Below are 15,929 nucleotides of genomic sequence, written 5' to 3' on the forward strand. Positions count from 1 at the left end.
TTCTCAAAGATGGATTTTACTCTATCATTTGACTAACTCGAGAGGAAAGGGGCGGCGGCTTAGGTTTTCTAAAAAACTTGCTTATGTTTAAAGAGGGATATAATCCCTTTTTATAACTGATAATACCCATTAAGGATTAGAACAGTACTAGGGTTAGGTTTATCTTATCCCTAATCGGTTTGATCAATTAAATTTCAATTTAATTCGACTCATTAACTCAATGCTAATTTGATCAAATTAAATTAATAATACAACATTTGTACACATGAATCCTCTCTCAACTCACTAACTGTTGTAAGTCCTCTCTTGCAACATTTACATTTTAATATCACTAATTTGTAATAATTACAAATTAGACCAATTATCAACATATCGACAATTAGGTTCTCCAGCGATTCAAAAATCGCAGCCCAGCAATCCGATTGGTCACAACCTTTTATGTGTGTGATCCACCTAGGTTCTATTCTATTTGGTGGTGAGATATACTGTGATCATCATCAACAATAACGCCAAACTCCTTTTAGTGGGTCGAAACAATTCCAATCAGCCCAATAAGAATTATTGATCATCCAGATAACTCTCGTGGGTCCCAGAAACCCCTAGTAATGCCTAGCAGCATGTAATGGCATCCAGCAGAATGGAAAATTGAACCTCTGGTGCAGTTGACGTGTGATATAGTCCTTTTATTATGAGTCCCGACTAGACGGAGGTCATGGAATAGCTCGTCAAACCCCATCGTCTATCATGTGTTAAATTTATTTGACTCGAGTTCTTAAAATTGGAAACCCTTTTCGTTTTTTACTCTGCTTGGCCAAGGTCTTCTAAATTTGATTTCGTAAATCACATTGGACTAATGCCCTTATGTACCAAGGGCGATAGATTCCATATGGGTGTACATGACTACATGCTATTCCTACAATGAATCTACGGCAGCCAATATGCATTGCAAGGACTCAAATGGCTAGGGACCAAGTATATGTACAATCAAACTACAATAACTTCATTGTGAATAGTCGAGGTACCACGAGTCAAAGGACCGGTCACACTACTGCAACATTTGAGTAAGTCACTGTCGAGTGAGTAGATATCTAAGTGACTTCTCGTGTCGGTCACGCTCGGTACCTTTGCTCTTTAACAACCACCTGCATATTTGCTCTAGTGCCCCCACACTGTTGACTCAAGACTCAACTATCCTAATAGGGAAGCTACCTGTGCATCATTCTCACTGGATCAATCACCATCCCTGTGATGATCCATCTATTTGGAGCATTTAGGAATTAACCACCAATGATACATATCTCAAATTCTCAACTCTTGAGCAAGGATTTAAGTGCCCATCGCATCGGCCGTATCCACTGTGCTGTATCATGCCAGCATGGTGTCGTATGATATAACCCCCGTATCGATGACACAGCTCAAAACCCTCTATTCTATTAATTAGTAAGTAATTTCTCAATAAAGTTCAAAAGATTTGATAAAAATACATAATAAATTGTTGGAATATTTTGTTGCTAAAGAAAATAAATATTTCATGCCATTATGTGTCGGCACACATGCATTTTTGTGATCGGCACGCGTCGGCACGGCCCAACACGCAGCGTGTTATTATCTTATTAATTCCTTGGACGATTCATGGACACATACACAACATGAATGGAAAAAAAATAACCCCATATTCATAACGTGAAAAGTCAACCGTCCGCTTGTACACATCTGAAGACTATGGTAGCTGATTGCGGCATGTTTGTTGGGTAAACATAAGAAATATGTTGAACAAGATAGTCATGTGTCGAAACAGGCTCTAAATTTGCACTTTCATTGTGCGTTGGGAATGATCTGTGCTGCTGTTTAAAGATGCATTGTTACCTGTTTCTATGTCGTGGCTGTGATGATTGCCATGTATGGAAGCACCAAAGCCCTTCAACATTAGACTGAACTTTGATCCATACAGTTCGGCAACCTTTGGAAGGCTTGTTCTGCAAGCATCCATTTTGCATCTGTATGCGTAGTTCGCAAATGCTCATAAAAATGGCAAATCTGAGCCACAGCATCTAAAGATGTCCTTTTCATTGTTTACAGCATTTTTGTTGGCTCTTATTTAAGGAATTTGTGTTTGCTAAATCGCCTCTTGAAGAAAAGTTGGTTAGTTGAAATGAGGGAAAACGTTTATTTAGCTTATTATATGTTTTTGAAGTTTGGTGGCGATAACTACTCCATAGTTTGAGGGTGTCTGGCATATTTTTCTCTTCATATTTAGCATTCAAGAAAGTGTAGTTTCTAACAGTGCATTATTGGACCTGCCCGGCAGCAACTGTGGATGGCCTGCTTATATGCTGGCAACCAGTTTTTGCTGCTGTAAGCTAGAGTTTATGCCCAGCACCGTATTGTTATTATTGAGCATTTCTTTGTGACATTGTTGTTAGTGTTTAGCATTGCATTCCTTCTCCCTTAATAGGTAATCAAACTTTCAGGCAAATAACTAAAATGTGAATTTCAATTCTCATTTCTTTCAAGTTTATTCTCATGCTATTTTACGAGTCTAATTTAAATAGGGTAAAATGTATAGACCCTCTGAACTTCAGCTCTATAGCAAATAATTGCCTGAACTTATAATTCTGGGGATTACGCCTTTTAAACTTTTATTAAAACAATTTAATGGGGAAGCAAAGTGTTGTTCAGCCCTCCGATGAGAGATGGAACAGATGGACGGGTGCACCGCTGAGGCGATATGACGGATGTACAGGGTGTGCTTGCTTTTTCCTATGGGACCCTCCATTTCAGAAGGAGAAATGTGTATTGGCTGGACATAGATGATGTGGTGTGGGTGTTACATAGTAGACTTCCTCCTCCTGACTCTCTTCCACCCAATAAATAAATAAATAAATAAATAAGCATTTCTGTGCTCTCCAGTCTCTTCCCTTTCTCAACAAGTGTATTTAGGTTGAGAATCTAGTAATGGCGGGGTAGCTTTGGATGGTCTGCTCTTCTGCAGGCCACCGAGCTGCAGCCATTAGTCTAGAAATTCGGCAGTGGCGGGAGCTGCAGTGGTGGCGGTGGCGGCGGCGATGGCGATCATTCATCATGACGATGAGGGTGATTATGATTGTTATGATTTTTAATAGGGCTTCGGCTTTATCAGAGGATGCGTCCTTCATCGATGGCATTACATTATCATCTTCTTGATATCTCTCATATTTCTTGATCCTGGCTAAAGTAACTATCATCATTTTGTTTTATTCTACTTCTCAATGTCTTTTATTAATGCCTTCTTCTGCTTGTTGTTATTTGTTATTAGGGGCTTATTGCCTATATACCTCTCACTACTATTCAAAATTCTAAAATTTACCCTTCTATTCCCAAAATACCCTTCTAAACCTCAAATGCCATTAGAAAACCCTAGGGTTTAGGGGATATTTGAAGGAATTTTTAGAAATCAGTAATGACATTTTAGTCAACGAGGGATATATTAGATATTTTTGGAGTTTTGAAGGGTATATTAGATATTATCCCTTATTGTTGTTGTTGTTGTTGTTGTTGTTGTTGTTGTGATAGGTAGTGGTGGTGGCGGTGGTGATGAGTCTACCATCTCACCGCCCCTTCCTGGAAGGGAGAACCCACAAAATTTTGCTTTTTGGGATTGATCAAGCCTTCATTCTTGGTTTTATATGTATAAAATTGAGCTCCTATGCTTTTAAAAGCACCAAGTCATTGAGCTCCTAGGGTTGAGTAGGCGGTTGGTGGAATAGCATAATAGCCGGACTCTCTCTCTCTATATATATACATGCAATTTGTATTTGTGGGGGATTAAAAAGGGAAAAACAGCAAAGATACCTAAGTTTTCAGCGGTAGGTACATAGAATGGTAATCTTGGAGAGCTCTGCTTTTCTGCAGGAAGCCGTTCTTCCTTGTGATGTCTTGCTTCGACTAGTCAAATGGTTGGAAACAAACTAGTTGAAACTTTTGATGGGTCTCTTGCCATGTCATCAACCACAATATTGCCACGTTACTGCTACATTAGTGGCACATCACCATTCACTCAACTAAGTAGGCCTGTGAGACTTGATTGCAAGAATCAAAGAAGTTCGAGCCAGAAATTGCAGCTTTTATAGTTTGAGGACCAAAGTGTCACCAGCCTCATAGTTTGAGGACTGAAGTTTAATTTAGCAATATTTCATCTAACCAACCAGTAATGAGGCAATAATTTTCCTATCTTAGCTACCTATAGCCGCACTCAATTGGAAGGTCTGCTGTTTCGAAGGCAACCTTGTTCTGTCATATGTCTTTAAGGTGCATAAGACTACATGATGCCTCTTTATATAATTGAATGGCAGGTCGGAGCTTTTTTCCTCGTCTTGAGAAACTTTACTTCTACTTTCTTTTCAGCTTTTAACATTTCACATGCTGACTGTATGCTTCAAGCAGACAGGCCCTTACTGTTTCATGCAATGTTAAGTGTTTCTCCTTCATTTACTTGTCAAAGGAGGCTGTGATGATTGCCAGTTGGGAATGCACCTGAACTTCTTTTATCCTGTCATTTGCTTCTCGGCGAATTGTAAAAACTGATCAAAATACTGAATATAGGAGGCAATATGGTCAACTGAATCCTAAGATCTTGGTTGTGTTTTGATAATTTGGGTGGGATTTGAATCCGGTTTGTTGGTAGTTGTCGTTTTGCTTTCCTTGAGAGCCTTTTGCTTCGTTAATTTGTGGGATACACGGCATCTCAGTCGGTGGCTTTTTGCTGACATGGTTCACCGGGTGCAGGCAATAATTTTTCCTTTCTGAGCAGCTCATCAGGCCAACAGTAGCTACCTGTAGCTGTAGTTAAATTGGAAGGTCTGCTATCGTGCAGGCAACCTTATGCTGTCGTATTTTTAAGGTGCATAAGATTACAAGATCCCTCATGAGGTGATTGAATGGCATATCTGAGCCTCCATTTTCTTCTCCTACTTCCTTCTTAGCTATTAAGATTTAGTGTTACATTTTTTTTCTTTCTTACTGCATGTAGAAGCTAGGATGGGTTGTTTCAAATATTCCTTGTCCACCCGCTGAAATACTGCATCGTGCTGGTTGATGGTAAATTTTCTATCCTATATGTATTCAGATCTGAGGCAACTTGCTAATTTTTTCAGATTTTGTTAAGACTGAATATAATTAAAGATTCAGATATCTGGCATATAAATATTTTGGTTAATTTCTTCAATACCCTCAAAAGTTGTAATTTCATACATACCCCTTCAAATTGCAATGGGTTTAGGGTCGATGCGTTATTGCATGCATACATCTCTCTCTCTCTCTCTCTCTCTCTCTCTCTCTCTCTCTCCATTAGTAATCAGGTTCTCGTAAATTTGCATCTGATAGACATCAAGTTTTGTTTCTGTGAAATATTATTTGCAGGCATGCAATCAGAACTGCTGCTCAACTAATAACTTGACTCATGCCCTATTATATTATTTGAGAAAGTTTTAAGGATTTATTTGTTAAAAATAGATGTCTAGGATCCTGTTTGCAATAGTGTTAAAGTTCAGGGGGGCTTTGTACATTTGTAAATGCATGTTGGGTGCGGCGCTGTGCATCTTTTCGGGCTATCTAGAGCGGCAAAGTACTTTTGAGTCCTCTGTTGACGGATGGATGGATGGACAGGTATGCCTTTGAGGTGGTGCGAATGAAAGAGCCCTCGTTTGGGTAAAATTAGGGATGGAAGTTGTTAGGATAAACTAAGATTGAATCTGACACTGGATTCAATAGGATGCGACTACGGATGTTAAAATTTAGCATCTGACACATTCATATCCGGATGCAATTTGCATCCAAAAAAAAAGTATGGATGCATGTATGGTTTCGTCAAAAATCCCATCATATTAGGCTATTTTAACTCCTATGAGAAAAGGGGGAATTACATGTATGTTTGTTAAATATTAGATTTTCGTGAATAAAATATAGACATGAAATTTTAACACGAATGTAGAACTTTAGTTGCAGCATGTCTTATTCACGCTAATTCTATTTTATATTTATATAATGCATTTTAGTACATATTACTATCCAAATAATATTCAAATACGATCCAAACCATATCCGAATCCTTTTTTAGTGGATATGGTAATGGAAATTTATCATCCGCTACATAACCACATCCAAATTTGCATCTGAAGATAAATATGAAGATAAATATGGATGCAGATATGATTTTGTCAAATATCCGACTATATTTGGCTGTTTTCACCTCTAATAAAGCAGAAGTACAGGGTGTGCTTCCTTCTGCCTATAAGCTCCTGTGTCCCCTGATACCCTCCAAAAAAAAAAAGCAAAAAAAGAAACCACATTTCTCTCCTTTCTCAGAAACCAAACACCCCCATAGAGCATTTGGTGTTGGCTGGGCAGCACTGGATAGTCTGCTGTTCTGCAGGCTACCAAGCTGCTGCCATTATTCCAGGATTGGTGCGATAACGGCAGAGGTGCTGATCATTAATAATGATGATGGTGATGATGATCTTTAAAGGGGCTTCGACTTCATCTGAGGATGGCCCCTATGTTGACGGCATTGGATTGCTATCTTCTTGATACCTCCTATTTCTTGATCCTGGTTAAATTAACTATCATCATTTTTTCTTATACTTATCTATTTCTCTTCTTAATGCCATGATGTTGTTGTTGTTATTGTTATTGTTATTGTTAATGTCATTGTTATTGTGGCAGCGTGGAGGTGGTGATGGTGGAGTCTGCTGTCTCCCTGCCCTTTTGTGAGAAGGGAAACCCAAAGTCTTTTTGCGATTGACCAAGCCTTCATTCTTGGTTTTGGTTTTATATATATATATATATATATAGAGAGAGAGAGAGAGAGAGAGAGAGAGAGAGAGAGAGTCCGGCTACTATGCTATCAATAGCACAGAGCGCTTGGTGCTACCAAGTTTTCCGCAGTTAGATCTTCCCGTTGGCCATTTTCACCCTTTAGATCATACTATTCAACCAACCATCCACTTACTATCATTCTAACCACACATCTCTCCATCCAATGGTCAAAAACCTAATAGCACCAATGATTTGGTGCTATTAATTGTATAGCAGTCTATCTCTCTCTCTCTCTCTCTCTCTATATATATATATATATATATATGTACTCTCTCTCTCTCTCTCTCTATATATATATATATACAGTTTGTATCTGGGGGGGAAAGGAAAAGAACAGCAATGATACCTAATGAGGCCTCCAAGTTTTCAGCAGTAGGTGCATGGCATGGTAATCTTGGAAGGCGCTGCTTTTCAGCAGGCAACCATTTTTCCATGTATGCCTTGCTTAGACTTGCTGAACTTGTTCAAAACAAACTAATTGAAGCTTTTGATGGGTCTCTTGCTGTGTCAACAACCATGACACCATCGCATTACTAGTGAGACATTACTGTTCAAAACTAAATTTGCCTATGAGACTTGGTTGCAACAAGCAAGAAAGTTTGAGCTACAGCTGTTATAGTTTGAGGACCATAATGTCACCTGCCTCATAGTGTGAGCACCATAACTGTCAACTGCGTTTTCTAATTTTCTTCCAACTTTTCACCCAGTAGTAGGGTTGACAATCCGACTTGCTGTTCGCGAGCCAGATCGTGTTCGGCTCGTTAATAAATAAGATGAACACGAGCTGGATTATTTAGCTTGATATTTTAACGAGCCAGCTATTGTTTGGCTCATTTCTTAAACGAGTCGAACATGAGCTGGCCCAGCTCGCTTGTGTTCGGTTCGTTGACAGCCCTGAGCAGGCAATAATTTTCCTATCTCAGCTGCCTACAGTAGCACTCAATTGGAAGGTCTGCTGTTTTGCAGGCAACTTTGTTCTGTAGTTTGTCTTTAAGGTGCATAAGACTACATGATTCCTCTTGATATGATTGAATGGCAGGTCGGAGCATCTCTGTCCTTTTTCGTATTTCTCTTGTTGACTGTATACTTCAATCACACAGGCCTTTAATGTTTCATGCAATGTTAAGAAGCCTGTTTTCTCCTTCATTTTACTTGTGAAAGGGGGCTGTGATGATTGCCAGTTGGGGAGACACCTCAACTTATTTTTTCTTGGCTGTTGATTCTTGGTAGTGTGCAGAAGCTGATTGAAAAGTGGATATAAGAGGAAGTATAGTCAAATCCTAAAAAACTGCACTTTTGCATTTTTTTTTTTTTTCCCTTTCATGGATAACCGTTGAAACTGCACATTGCGGAATCTTGGATGGTCTGCACTTTCGCAGGCAAGCCAGTCACTTGTTGTTTCTTGCGGTTTGCTCTTTTTAAACCATTTCTTTACAACATCATTTGCCTAGCAACCAAGTGGTGTCAAATACATCGTATATTAGCTTTTAAAATTGTTAATTTTTGGACCACTCGACTAATACGCAAATGATATCAAGAAATTATGATGTTTGAAACCTAGAAAGTTGAAACATCCTAGATCATGTTTGACAGTGCTGATCGTCTATCATGATGATGCCCCATTATCGGAAATGACACTGAAGTAAGCAGCGCTGTTTACTTCTAGAAGTATTTTCTAGCCTGCTCTCTCTCTCTCTCTCTCTCTCTCTCTCTCTCTCTCTCTATCTCTTTCTCTCTCTCAACTTTCTAGGTTGAAATGTAGAGGAAAAAAGTTGGTGGTTGCACTATTATGGATCAATAGGATCTAGGGTTCGCTTCGTCAAATATTCAAGCTTTATTCCCTTTCCCAACACACACCCCCTGCTCCTCTTCCCCACCAAAAAAAAAAAAAGAAAGGAAAAGGAAAAAAGCAGTTTCTTGTGGAAACTTGCTCCTGCTTGACATGCCATCTTGAATGGCTAGCTCGGACACAGGCAACCAGGACTTGCATCCTTATACAGGGGATTTTAACCCTCAGTTTGCCATTTTGAAGCAACAAGTGTTGGATTATAACTTATCTGAATGTACATGTTCTTTGAGGAATGGCTATGATGACTGCCTGGATGCTCCAGAACTGAAGCATTTGATTGAATATAGCTCGGCATTCTTTGGAAGGCTTGCATTTCCGTGAGCAACCATTATGCGGCTGTTTGTGTAGTTCTGTGAAGATTCTGATGAAAAGGCCAGATCTGAGCCACCTCCCTTCTCAACATCATCCTTCTTCATAGGCTAAATTATGAAAAGCTTTGTTGCACTTTATCCTGTCTCACAATTGTCTGCCAGCTTGAGAAAGACGGTTTGTTGACAACTGTCCCCCTGTTGATATCTTTGACTCTTATGGGAAACAATTGCGACATGTTTATTGGGTAAACGAAAGAAATATGTTGAACTATATGGTCATGCGTCGAAAGAGGCTCTAAATTTGCACTTTTGGTGTGCGTTAGAATTGATTTGTGCTGCTGTTTAAAAGATGTGTTCTTACGCCTTTTCATTTTGTTTGTGGTTGTGATGATTAGGGTTGGCAATCTAGCTCGATGTTCGGCTTGAAAGAAGAAAAGCTCGAGATCGATTGCTCGTTTAATAAACGAGCCGAACACAAGCTGAATTTTTCGACTCGAAATCTTAACGAGCCGAACAAGAGTTGGGGCAAGCTCGTTTGTGTTCGGCTCGATATAGCTCGAACATATATATATATATATATAGAGAGAGAGAGAGAGAGAGAGAGAGAGAGAGAGAGAGAGAGAGAGAGAGAGAGAGCCCTCCCTGCTTCTAAGTTGTTTTCGATGTTCGGACTTTCAAATCGACGATCGGCTCCGTTAGAGTTAATCTAGAGTATTTGAAGTACCTAGAAAATAAATTGTGATTTTTCGATATCATTTGCCTAGTGATCGAAAGGGCTCAAAATCAATAATTTTAATGGCCGTGGTGAGCCGGTTGCAAGTTTAACGGTGTAGAAATATCCAAATCACATAAAATTTTGATAGAAAATTCTTTATACTATATAAAACAAGATCAATAACTTTGATCTAAAATTTTAATGTCATATCATCATATTTTGTAAGATTTTTATTTTCAGCCGTTGATTTTGAGCCACTTCGATCACTAGGCAAATGATATCGAAAAATCGCAAAATTTATTTTCTAGATACTTCAAATACTCTAAATCAAGTCTAACGGAGCCGATCGTCGATTCGAAAGTTCGAACATCGAAAACAACTTGGAAGCACGGGGCGCTCCGTGCTTCCAGAAGCATACCAGACGCACTCTATATATATATATAGAGTCCGGCTACTATGCTCTTATGAGTACGATCGCCCTCGTAGTCATAAGTCGGTTTCGATGATAGAGCTTCCGAATCGACGATCCATATCGTTAAACATTATCTAGCGCATTTAAAACTTACAGAAATCAAATTTTATAATATTTTGAGATCATTTACCTTACGATCAAAAGGTCACAAAATTGACAATTTTTAACGGCCGGTATGAGACACTTGCTGGTTTAACGGTGTAAAAGAATCGGAATCGGTTGAATTTTTGATAGAAAATTCTATTCACTATCTAGATAAAGATCAACAACTCCGATCTTAAATTGAAGGATCCGATCATCCATTTTTAGGACGTTCAATTTCGACCGTTCATTTTATACTCACTTGATGGACTTTATTATGATTTCGAAAAATCACGAAATTTATTTTCTAGAAGTTTCAAATACTCTAGATCATATTTAACAGAGTGGATCGTCGATCCATAAGCTCCATCATGGAAAACAATTTATAAGTATGAAGGACTCTATACTCATAAGAGTATAGTAGCCCTATTATATATATATATATATATATATACAGTCCGGCTACTATACTATTAATAGCACGAAGCACATGGTGCTACCAAGTTTTCTGCCGTTAGATCTACCTTTTTGATCATTTTCACCCGTTAGATGATGCTATTCAACCAACCACCCACTCAACCCTAGGGGGCCCACATCATCCTAACCGCACATCTCTCAATCCAAGGGCTAAAAAACTAGTAGCACCAATAGCTTGGTGCTATTGATAGCATTCACCCTAGTTCTATATATATAGTGCTATTGATAGTATGCCTAGTTCTATAAATAATATATATATAAATATATATATAGAGTCCCGCTATGCGTGCTTGTAAAAGTAACAAGCACTTGGTGCTGTAAAATTTTTTACCGTTGATCTATACCTTTGATCATTTTTATACCCGTTAGATTATACTATTCAACCAACCACCCACTCAACCCTAGGGGCCCACATCATCCTGACCGCACATCCTTTAATCCAAGGGTCGAAAACTTACAAGCACCAATGACTTGGTACTTTTAAAAGCATAAGGACTCAATTTATAATATTATAATATATATATATATATATAATATAGAGTTGGACTGGGCTACTATATTAACAAAATTCATTGTTGCTACCTCCAGAACTAGGCTAACATACAATTAATAACACCAAAGTTATTGTACTACTAAGTTTTTAGCCCTTGGATTAAGAGATGTGCAGTTAGGATGATGTGGACCCCCTAGGTTGAGTGGGTGGTTTGGTTGAATATCATAATCCTAATGGTAAAAATATCAAGATGGTTAAATCTAATGTGAAAACTCTATAGCACCAAGTCCTCTGGTTCTATCGATCGTTATCATAGCCGAACTCTCTCTCTCTCCTCTCCTCTCTATATATATATATATATATATATATATATATATATATTAGCCTAGTGGTATACTATCGTAGCACAAGACTTAGCACGGAGCCTCTATGCTACCAAGTTGTTTTCAATGATCCGCTCTCAAATCGACGATCAGTTTTGTTAGACTTGATCTACACATTAAAAGTATTTGGAAACTAATTTCATATAAATTTCTCGAACTCATTTGGCTACGTGATCAAAATCTCAAAATTGACATTTAATGGTAAAGATGTAGATGTGTTTGTGAATTTAACGGTGTAAAATAACCCAAATTTGATTAAATTTTATAAAAAATTGTTTTCACCTATTAAGAGTAAGATTAGTACTTCTGATCTTAAATTCAAGTCTTTTATTATCATTTTGTTATGAATTTGTATTTGCAGCCGTTCATTTTTAGATTACTCGTTTGATAGGTAATTATGCCGAAATTATTATTAAATTTAGTTTTCGAAATACTTAAATGGTGTATGATCAAGTCTAACGAGCCAATTGTCGATTTGGAAGCTGTAACATTGAAAACAATTTGGTAGCAGGGCCTCCGTCTACCGATAGTTACCAGCCTAGTCTCTCTCCCTCTCTCGTTCTCTCTCTCACTCTCTCCTCCTCTCTCTCTATATATAATATATAATATATATATATATAATATATATATATATAATATATATAAGTCCGGCTACTATACTCTTATGAGTACGTCGCCCCTCCGTACTCATAAGTTGTTTTCGATGATAGAGCTTCCGAATCGACGATCCATGCATTAAACATTGTCTAGAGCATTTAAATTTCTAGAAATCAAATTTCATAATTTTTCGACATCAATTTACCTTACGATCAAAAGCTCACAAAATGATATTTTTAATGGCCGTATGGGATTAGTCTTCGCTAGTTAAACGGTGTAAAAGAATTGAAATATGTTGAATTTTTGATAGAAAATTTTATTCACTACCTACAATAAGAATCAATCTTCGATCTTTAAATTGAAGGATCCGATCATCTATTTTTAGACGTCGTTCGATTTTGACCGTTCATTTTATAGCCCGTTTGATATGGACTTTATTAATGGTTCGAAAATTACGGAATTTATTTTTTAGAAGTTTCAATACTGTAGATCATATTTACGGAGTGGATCGTCGATTTGGAAGCTCTATCATCGAAAACAACTTATGAGTACGAAGAGCCCAATACTCCATAAGAGTATAGTAAGCCCCAACTATATATATATATATATTATATTCCATTGTTGCTAACCAATTTTTTAGCCTTTGGATCAACTTTTTTTATTATTTCTAACCATTAGATTAAATACTATAATCTAGTGGGGACCACTCAACCTAGGGGGACCACTCAACATCTAACCGATTAATATCAATCCTGACCCTATACAATTTTTATCCAGGGTTAAAAACTTGATAGCAAAAAGAACGTTTACTATTAATAGTATTCCAGCCTATTCTATATATATATATATATATATAGAATTAGGCTACTATACTATCTATAGTACGGGAACTCCCGTACTATAGTGTTGTTTTCGATCTTAGGGCGTTCAAATCAACGATCCACACCGTTAAATATGATCTAGGGTATATGAAGTTCTTAGGAATAAAATTTTAGTTCTTTTCGATATCGTTTACTTAGTAAATAAATTATGTCAAAATGGACGGTGGGAATTGAATACTCTTTAAAATTTGAGCATAGGACTTTTAAATTCAAGATCAAGAATGTTAACCTTAATCTATATAGTTTAAAGAGACATTTGTAAATTTTAATTATTAGATAAAATTCTAATTTTCTAATTTTCTTTCAACTTTTCATCTAGTAGTAGGGCTGACAATCTAATTTACTGTTCGCGAGTCTGCTCGTGTTCGGCTCGTTAATAAACAAGGCGAACACTAGGTGAATTTTTCAGCTCATTATTCTAATGAGTCGGTTTGTGTTCGGCTTGTTTAATAAATGAACGAATACGAGTCGGCCCCAGTTGTGCTTGACTCGTTGACAGCCCTAGTGATGATTGCCAAGAATGGAAGCACCAAAACCCTTCAGCATTAGAGAAAACTTTGATCTGCACTGGTTGGCAACTTTCGGAAGGCTTGTTCTGCAAGCATCCATTTCGCATCTGATATGTGTAGTTCGCAAATGCTCATAAAAGTGGATTACAGAACTCCCCTGATCGTCTATTTGGAGCCTCATTATTGGAAATGACGGGGAAGCAGCGTCATTTACTTCTAGAAGGATTCTAGCCTCTCTCTCTCAAATTGGTTGAAAACTTGAAATATAGAGCAAAAAGTTGGAGGTGGCACTATTATGGGTCAATCCGGTGTAGGGTTCACTTCTTGAAGTATTCTCCTCCCCCCCCTCCGCCACCTTGCACGCCACCCCCCAACGGGCAGAATGCATTTTCTCGCGGCAGTCTGCTCCTCCCGCTCAGCATGCTTGCTTGAATGGCTAGCTCAGATGCAGGCAACCAAGATTTGCATCCATACAGGGGATTTTAATCCTCAGTTTGCCATTTTGAAGCAACAAGTGTTGGATTGTACGTTATCTGAATGTACATTTCTTTGAGGAATGGCTATGATGACTGCCTGGATGCACCAGAACTGAACCATTTGACTGAAATGTAGCTTGGCAATTTGGTAAGGCTTGCGAGTCCGTGAGCAACCATCATGCGGCTGTTTGTGTAGTTCTGTAATGATTCTGATGAAAAGGCCAGATCTGAGCCACCTCCCTTCTCAACATCATCCGTATTTATAGGCTAAATTATGAAAACTTTCTTGCGCTTTATTCTCTGTCACAATTATCTAACTGCGTGAGAAAGATGGGCTGTAGACAACAGTCCGCTTGTCACATATTTGACTCTGGTAAAAAGTTGCGACATGTTTGTTGGGTAAATGAACGAAATATGTTGAACAAGATGGTCATGTGTCGAAAGAGGGTCTAAATTTGCACTTTTGTTGTGCGAGGGGTTTTTGCATGTTTTGCTCTTCATATAAAGCTATTTACACATACACCACATTTTAAATTTGAATTTTGTTGTGCTCTCAAGAAAGTGTAGTTTCTTACAGAGCATTGTACATATGCCCTGCAGCAACTTTGGATGGCCTGCTGTTCTGCTGGCAACCAATTATTCCTGCTGTGTGTTGGAGTTTATACCCATCTTCGTATCATTGGTGTTGAGCATTGCATTCTAAAAAATTTGGGTTAATTTCATACAGCTCCCTGTAAACATTTCGAATAGCAAATATATCTCTACAAAGTTGAACTTTTCATAGTTATCCATGCAAAAGTCCGGTGATGCTCATATTTGCTCCTCTGGTTTATTACCGTTAGAGCTAGGGGTGGAAACGAGCCGAGCACGAGCGAGCTTACTTAAACACAAGCTTGGCTTGAAATTAATTTTGAGCCTAAATTTAGGTTCAAGTTCGGCTTGAAATTAATTCGAGCTGAGCTCGAGCGAGCCTAACTTCAAGTCGAGCGAGCTCGAGCCCTAAACGAGCTGCTTGAAATTTTTGACATTGTGCAATCTATAGTTTAGTTTTTATAAAACATTATCTAAAATTTGATACAAAAAATGTCTAATAGTTCAACATACAAAATAAATGTATGAAATATAATATTATAATATTAAAAAAAATTAGAGAAAGCAACTCTGCGAGCAAATGAAAGAGAGAGCACAATTAGAGTAGGATTTTGCTGGTTTGGTTTTGTGGGCCTAATAATCTAAACTCTATATACATATAATTAAAATACATAATATATATTATTTTATATAATTAAAATATATATATTATATATGATTATATATAGAGAGTTCGGCTATTATACTCTTATGAGTATGGACTTCCTTATACTCATAAGTTTCGACCGTTAGATCTATCCCTTTGACCATTTTCATCTGTTAAATCATACTATTCAACCAACCACCCTTTCAATCCTAGGGGACTGCTGTCATTTTAACCGCGCACCCTTTTATCCAACGGCCGAAAACTTATGAGTATAAAAGAGTCTATACTCACAAGAGTATAGTAGCCCTAGCCTCTCTCTCTCTCTCTATATATAGAGGCTAGGGTTACTATACTCTTATGAGTATAGAGCCTTTCGTCATAAGTTTTCGGGCGTTCGGATAAAGGGATGTGCGGTTAGGATATAGTGGGTCCCAGTTGAGATATAGTGATCCTCTAGGGGTGAGTGGGCGGTGCTGGTTGAATAATATGATCTAACAGCCGGTGAAAAAATGGTCAAAGGGTAGATCTAACGCTGAAACTGTATGAGTACAAAAGGGCCTATATCATAAGAGATAGTATTCTAGCAAAACTATATA

The sequence above is a fragment of the Ananas comosus genome, linkage group 2, assembly GCF_001540865.1.
Source record: "Ananas comosus cultivar F153 linkage group 2, ASM154086v1, whole genome shotgun sequence".
In the NCBI taxonomy this organism is placed as follows: Eukaryota; Viridiplantae; Streptophyta; class Magnoliopsida; order Poales; family Bromeliaceae; genus Ananas; species Ananas comosus.